Here is an 8616-nt window from a genome sequence, read left to right on the forward strand (position 1 = left end):
ATGCTGGTTAGCAGCCGCTGCCACCTCGTCTCTCTTCTTCCTTCTTTAAGAAAGGAACCATAGCTGAGTAAGATTTTTATCAGCTTTCTCTGTCCGAATCCAGTTTTTCTCCTGTCAGTCCTGGAAGCTTGGCCAGAGTGATCTTGCTGAAGCCTTCCTGTCACAAACTGTCTTGTTGAACCCCTCGTCCCTCCTGCAACACGCCGGCCCCTGTAGTCCTATCACATTTGTAATCTGATTTGCTGACAGCCCTGCCCGCCCTGCTCCCCGTTTTCCCACACACCCCGTGGCCCCACCGAGGTGGTGGCAGTTGAGTCAGACGAGGGTATGTAGGATTGCTGCCGCACCATGATGCCCTATTAGCCTTGGCTCCGAACCCCACACCGCATATGTCCTCCGTGTACTCAGGATCAAGACTGATGTTTACTCTCTGGGCGCTGTTGTAAGATAGGTGTTGTCAAAGCATAATCATCATTGTCTGCAAAATGTTTGGTGCAAGGAAGACTATTGCTAATTTTGTGAAATAAAGAGTCTCGCCCTCTCCTTCAATGGACTTAACTCTCACTGGCATCTGTAGCGTCGTTGAGAGTGTGGGTGCCCATGGAAATCCATGCCCAGCGCACGGGTTCTAATGTTTTCCTAACAACTGTGGAGATTTGAGGGAATGCGTGGTGAATGTAAACTATTTAGTTTACTTAGCAGTCTCTTGTGTAAATTACAGTAAAACAAAGTAAATGAAATGGAAACAAAAAATAAATTTGATCACAAAAAAAAAAAAGGGAGAGAGAGAGAGGGAGAGAGAGAAGGCTGTGGGGCTAAGGAAGGAATGAGAAATTAGGAGAGTCACAAATTTGTGCTACTCACCCCTGTCTCCTAGCCCAGAACTATTCACAGGTGGCCAACCAGATTCTTTCTACTAGGAATTTGAGAATCTGATAAAGACACAGAGAGATGAAAAATGATTATAGCTGAGTTGTCTGATGCAGCGTCCCAGGCAGAAGGGCTAAGCTCCACCCTCTGAAGTCCCCAGGTCCAGTCCTCCCTGAAGCACAGTTACTCAGTTTTCCCTTCAATTCTGTGAGCTTTCCCAAAAGCTTTTCAAATATCCCCTGCCCACACCCTTTTTCTTCTGAAATTAGCCAGAGTTCATTTCTGCTGTTTGCAACAAGAACAACCACCTAAACTGATGTAGGCTACAAGCCAGCTAGCAGCACTGAAGAGGGATAAATGAAGGACATCTGAAAGATGTTAGGAAGGTAGAATTAACAGGACTTATTAACCAATTGATCCACAGGCTGATGGATATAGTCACATTTGTAGCTTGATTACTTGAGTGAATGAAGGTGCAATTTACTAAATTAGAAAATGCAGGGGGTAGAGTGAGTTTGGAGATAAGTGATGAGTTTTGGTTTGGGTTGGTTGAATACGAGGTAGAGGTAGAGATTTTATCTAAAATATGGCTTAAAATATGGATCTGGAGCTTAGGAGAGAGGTTTGGGATACGGTGACCCATTTGGGAGCCTCAAATCCATGTGCTAGTGGAGACCATGGGAGTAGATGCGATCAAGCAAGAGAAATGGTAAGCTGAAGACACTAAGACACAGGACACAGCCCCAAGTGACAAAAACACCAAAGGGAGAGCATTCTGAGCAGATATACAGAGAACACCAAAAAGGAGCGGCCAGAGGTTGGAAGAGAACCAGGAAAAGATAGTTATGGAAACCTTGGAAAGGGACGGTACCATGACAAGGGAGAACCTCTGCCTTAGGCCAGCATCTAACTGAAGCTTTTGAAGGTACAGGAAAAGATTTTTAAAACTCACAAAAATTGGGATGCCCAGGTGGGTCACTGGGAACATCTGCCTTTGGCTCAGGTCATGATCTCAGGGTCCTGGGATTGAGTCCCACATCAGGCTCCCCAAAGGGAGCCTACTTTTCCCTCTGCCTGTGTCTCTGCCTCTGAGTCTCTCATGAATAAATAAATAAAATCTTTTAAAAAGGAAAAAATATCTCACAAAAATTGCCAAAGCTTAATATACAATTTAATGTTGCTGATTGTAAGGCAGATAAATCTAGATCCAAAGAGACTACGAAGCTGGAGTTCATGGCAGAGCCAGGATTTGCTTGAACAGAGACTGGGAGAAGACAACGTGAATGTGTCACACATTCTCCACTGATTGTCTTCTTTTTCAGACATAGGAGCTCTATCAACCAAAATTTCAGGTCAGTGGTCCCTTTTTACAGGACCTAAGAGTGGGTCCCTCATTGCTTCACCTCTACAACCTTTCACAACCAGATGGAGGCCTCACAGACAGGGTGACAGCTGGGTAGTCAGGATGGGGTGCTGGGGTGGCACAGTGCATCCTGGAAGGTACAACCCTAGGAGCAAAGAGCAGTGAGTGAGGACACAAGGCAGGAAGAACTCTTTGTAGGGCCACTGTCATCCTGTCTTATTATTTTGAACTGCTTATAAAATAGAAACGTCTATCCCTTTGAAAGTATTACTATGGTAGCATCCATCCTTCTTTCCTTATACAATGAAAAAGCAGTGCCAGGCAAGGGTAGCTTAACCCATTTATGTCTTTGCCTTTTATAAACAGCCCACCAGCAACATGTGGTAAATAATCTGGGGAGAAGCTCTTCCTTTGCCAAGAGACACCTATTGTTTATAAGTGACTAGGTATGTCTTTCCAGTTCGGGGGGGATGTATTAGGAAGTGAAATTTATATTCAGACCCCAGCCACAGTCTCCAAATTAGCTTCCAGCAAACAAACCCACAAACAAACAAACAAACAAGCAAACCTGGTATTTTTGCATGTTTTTACAATTGCTTGTAGGAATTATTTATTGGTTTAATAAACAATTTATTATTTGCCTGTAGGAATGTTTAGTACTGCAAATACTTCCACACCCTGGCTGCAGTGAATGCTACAGCTGTAGTGTTTTACACTGGTGCAGATACCAGAGAACCAGGAAATGGGGGGTTCAGAAAGTTATCTCCTTAGAAAAGCAAAAATGAAAACCTGCTGGAAACTGGAGACTGGGCAGGGAGTTTTGCCTGGCAACCTGTCTTCCATCCGTGGGCACAGTGGGCCTGGGATTTATAAATTCATTCATCTCAGCTTTGACCAACACCAAATCTGAACAGAACTAGCATTATTCAGAGATGAATGAATGAAAAATGATTTTCAGAGCTAATGAATTTTATGAGGAGGAGAATGTAGCAGCAGGAATAGCCACTCTGGCTTAAATAGGGAGCTAAGAAAGACTGCCAGAAATGGAGAAATATCAAGAATAGTAGGAAATTGGGAATCTGGGAATTCAAGGCCATGAAATTTGTTTGTAGAGTTAAGCAGGTATCTACACTACACAGAGCTATCTACAGATTTAATGCAATCCCTATCAAAATATCAACATTTTTTTTACAGAACTAGAAAAAATAAACCTAAAATGTGTGTGGGAATACAAAAGACCTCAAAGAGCCAAGGCAGTCTTGAAAAAGAAGAACAAAGCTGGAGGTATCACAATTCCAGATTCCAAGTTATACTACCAAGCTGTAGTAATCTACACAGTGTGGTCCTGGCACAAAAATAGACACATAGATCAATGGAACAGGATAAAAGCCCAGAAACAAACTCACAATTATATAGTCAATTAGTCTTGGACAAAAGAGGCAAGAAGTGTCTCTTCAACAGATGGTGCTGGGAAAACTGGACAGTTACATGCAAAAGAATGAAACTGGACCACTTTCTTACACCATACACAAAAATAAACTGAAAATGGATTAAAGACCTAAATGTGAGACCTGAAAGCATAACAATCCTAGAAGAGAGCACAGGCAGCAATTTCTCTGACATCGGCCATAGCAACTTCTTTCTACATATGTCTCCTGAGGCAAGGCAAGAGAAGGAAAAATAAACTATGGGGACTACATCAAAATACAAAGCTTCTGCATGGTGAAGGAAACAATCAACAAAACCAAAAGACAACTTACTGAATGGGAGAAGATATTCACAAATGACATATGGGATAAAGGGTTAGGATCCAAAATATATAAAGGACTTATAAAACCTAACACCCGAAAAACAATCCAATTAAAAATGGGCAGAAGGCATTTCTCCAAAGAAGATATCCAGATGGCCAACAGACATATGAAAAGATGTTCAACATCACTCATTACCAGGGAAATGCACATCAAAACCACAATGAGATATCTCCTCATACCGGTCAGAATGGCTAATATTAAAAACACAAGAAACAACAAGTGGTGGTGAGGATGTGGAGAAAAAGGAATCCTCATGCACTGTTGGTGAGGATGCAAACTGGTACAGCTACTGTGGAAAACAGTTGAAGCTTCCTCAAAAAATTAAAAATAGAACTACCCTGTGACTCAGAAATTGCACTACTGGATATTTATCCAAAGGATACAAAAACACTAACTTTAAAGGATATATGCCCCCTAAGTTGATTGCAGCATTATTTACAATAGCCAAATTATGGAAGCAGCTCAAATGTCCATCAACTGATGAATGGATAAAGAAGAGGTAGTTATTCAGCCATTAAAAAAAAATGAAATCGGGCTCCCTGGGTGGTGCAGTGGTTTAGCGCCTGCCTTTGGCCCAGGGCGCGATCCTGGAGACCCGGGATCGAATCCCACGTCGGGCTCCCGGTGCATGGAGCCTGCTTCTCCCTCTGCCTATGTCTCTGCCTCTCTCTCTCTCTCTCTCTCTGTGTGACTATCATAAATAAATTTTTAAAAAAAATGAAATCTTGCCATTTGCAAAAACATGGATGGAGCTAAAGAATGTAATAATGCTAAGTGAAATAAGTCAGAGAAACAGAAATACCATATGATTGTGCTTATATGTGGAATTTAGGGAAAAAACCAAATGAACAAAGGGGGAAAAACGGATACACAAGCCAAGAAACAGACTCTTTTTTTTTTTTTAAACAGACTCTTAACTATAGAGAACAAACTCATGGTTAATAGAGGGGAGGTGGTTGGGGGGATGTGTGAAACAGGTGATAAGGATTAAAGAGTATACTTATGATGAGCTCTGAGTAATGTACAGAATTGTTGAGTCACTACATTGTACACCTGAACCTAATTTGACATTGTATGTTAACTATACTGGAATTTTAAAACGTTTTAAAAATATGGGGATATCTACTTACAAGAGAGAATGGAAGCTGTCTATGCAGAACTTTCATTCAATTTGGCACTAGAGTGTCAGGGATATGAGGGCTAAAGAAGAAACAAAAAGGGGAAAATTGAGAGTTTTAAATATACGAAATGGACAGTAAGAGATAGAAGGTGGTCTCAGGAAAAATCTTGTGACTGGAGATGCCTACCACGGCAAATCTCTAAACTTTTCAGGTTCGGTGGAATGATAAATGAAGGAGCAGAGGATGTGCTTTCGCATTGAGGGCACCTCTTTGCTCAACATGGCTGACCAGATCATTCTCTGGTCTCTTAGAGCCTTTCTCCTGATCTGGTTTAATGGAACCAGAGAACAAGGTTGCAGATTCTTAGCTTTTAAATCCAAGCAAGCATCAAAGACTCAATTGGAAGACAAGATGATTTAGGTAATATATGTGATTAATTTGGATACCTCTCTCAAAGAAAGAAGAGTATTTGCTAATGTTACAGAATTCTATCCTAATATAGGAGACATGATGTCACAATTGAGACACAATGGAGTGTTATAATTGAGTCTACCCGTGGCCAACAGGTCTCTGTGTCTCTGCCTCTCTCTCTCTCTCTCTCGTGAATAAATAAATAAATAAAAATTATAAAAAAATAAAAATAATAAAATAAAAAAGAAGGAAGTTCATATCATGATTTGGGCTTCTTTTGTTTTTTTGGGAGATCTTATACATTAAAAAATCACGTAGTGGTTGGGGGGGCTGCCTACTGATAGATCAGTAGGTTAAGCTTCCCATTCTATCTATCTACCTATTTATTTTTATGTTAATGAAACATTTTTTTTAAAGATTTTATTTATTTATTCATGAGAGACACACAGAGACACAGGCAGAGGGAGAGGCAGGCTCCATGCAGGGAGCCCGACGCAGGACTGGATCCCGGGTCTCCAGGATCAGGCCCTGGGCTGAAGGCAGCACTAAACCGCTGAGCCACCTGGGCTGCCCTCTTTTTTTTATTTTATAAAGATTTTACTTATTTATTCATGAGAAACACAGAGAGAGAGGCATAGACATAGGCAGAGGGAGAAGCAGGCTCCATGCAGGAAGCCTGACATGGGACTCGATCCCTGGTCTCCAGGATCACACCCTGCGCTGCAGGTGGCGCTAAACCGATGCGCCACCGGGGCTGCCCCAAGCCTCCTATTCTTGATTTCAGCTCAGGTCATGATCTTGGGCTCCTGAGATCAAGCCCCACACTCAGCAGGAAGTCTGCCTCTCTTCTTCTCCCTCTGCCCTCTCCTACTTCTGCTTGCATGCATGCACTCTCTCTCTCTCTCTCTCTCTCAAGATAAATAAATAAACTCTTTTTAAAAAAATCACATAAATGGATTGGCTCCCTCCTCTGTTTAGGTTCTGGCCCTCTATTCTCTTTGTCCTTCTTTCCTCCATGTGGCAGGCCAACCCAGAAATTTGTGTTTGAGTTCTGACAGAGGAAAGGGGCCTTTGGGGCCCTGCTTTCTCTCAGTAATTCAGTATTAATAAATGATATCTGTTGCCTCAGACTCATACTTATTCATTTATTCATCTTTTTATTGGACAAAAATTTATTGAACACCTGCTATGTGCCAGGGCCTCTTGTAGTTTCCAAGGATAGTAATGGACAAAACAGACCAGAGTCCCTGCCCTCTTGGAGCTTACATTCTTAGTTGGGAGCTATATGCAGTTGTGGTTTATACTGCTCTTGGATGTATAACAGGCATCCTCAGACTTGGTAGGTTCAAAATAAGTCTCGATTCTCCCTTCCTTTCAAGCCCATTTCTCCCTCAGTCTTTCCTATCTCAGTAAATCGCATTGCCATTCATTCTGTTGTTTAGGCAAAAATCTTTGAAGTTATCCCTGATTCCCTCTCATTCCCTCAACTACACATGTAATCTATTCATTGCCAAGTCCTATATGTTATGGTTCCGTCTTCCAAATATATTCCAAATCTAAATGCTTTTCAACCACCCTGGTCCAAACCAAGGCTCCTGTTCACTTTGGGCTGCCTAAGCCCAGCTGAAGCTTTCTTTGATATGAGTCTTCTTTGTGGAAGAGGAAATAAAAGGTAAGTAATGTTAGGGAGTGAACAACACATCAGGCGGAGATTAGACTGCATGTTGGCAGTTCTTATCAGCTCCATTTCTCTTAGGAAATCCTAGACATTTTATAAGAAAGACTTCTTTTCTTTTCCTTTTTTTTCTTTTCTTTTTTTTTTTTTTTAATTCATGAGAAACACACAGAGAGAGGCACAGACATAGAGGGAGAAGCAGGCTCCACGCAGGGAGCCTGATGCCAGACTCAATTCTGGTACCCCAGGATCACACCCTGAGCAAAAGGCAGACATTCAACCACTGAGCCGTCCAGGTGTCCCTGTAGGTAGATCTTTTAAATGAAAAAAAAAAAATCACAGAAATTTCCTGCTTAATAACTTCCTATTACATTTAGATAAAATCCAAACTTCTTACCATATTATCCAAGACTCTAATTCTCCCTGCCCCTCTGAAATTTCATCTCCTGCTGGTCTCTTCATCATGTCAGCAACTCTTGCCATCTTAGGCTTACTGCTATTCTTTGAACGTGTTAAGTCATTCCCTTTCAGGGCTTTTGTTAATTCCGTTCTCTGGAACACTCTTCAACATGAACTTCCTATGGCTTTCTTCCTCACTTCATTCATTTTCCAAGGCAAGTGTTACCTTAGCGGAGGGACCTTTGTAACTACACCAAATAGGCATTCACTCCCCGTTATATTCTATATCTTTATTATGCTTTATTACTCTTCAAAGACCTTATTTTTACCTGAATGTATATATTTGTTCACTTATTATCCATCTCCTTCATGAGAACGTATGCTCCAATGTGGCAAGAATTTTGCATGTTTGGTTCACTACTGTATCCCTAGTGCCTAGAACAGCAATACTTGGTACACAGTAGACACTCAGCAACTATTTGTTTTTTTTTTTAAATGTTTATTTATTTATGATAGTCACAGAGAAAGAGAGAGAGAGAGGCAGAGACATAGGCAGAGGGAGAAGCAGGCTCCATGCGCCGGGAGCCCGATGTGGGATTCGATCCCGGGTCTCCAGAATCGCGCCCTGGGCCAAAGGCAGGCGCTAAACCGCTGCGCCACCCAGGGATCCCATCAGCAACTATTTGTTGATTTAAAAAGTAACTGGCTTGGGACATCTGAGGGGTTTAGTGGTTGAGCATCTGCTCCTGGTGAGGAGCATACTTCTCCCTCTGCCTATGTCTCTGCCTCTCTCTGTGTGTCTCTCATGAATAAGTAAATAAAATCTTTAAGAAAAAAAAAGTAACTGACTCAATTTCAAGTTCCACATTGACCATGTGAGACTTTGGGGTTTGATTTATAGGCATTTTTGGTGGAACTAGACAGCCACCTAAACGTTCTTCCTTTTAATCTTGTTTTAAAGAAGAA

The sequence above is a fragment of the Canis aureus genome, chromosome 18, assembly GCF_053574225.1.
Source record: "Canis aureus isolate CA01 chromosome 18, VMU_Caureus_v.1.0, whole genome shotgun sequence".
Classification (NCBI taxonomy): Eukaryota; Metazoa; Chordata; class Mammalia; order Carnivora; family Canidae; genus Canis; species Canis aureus.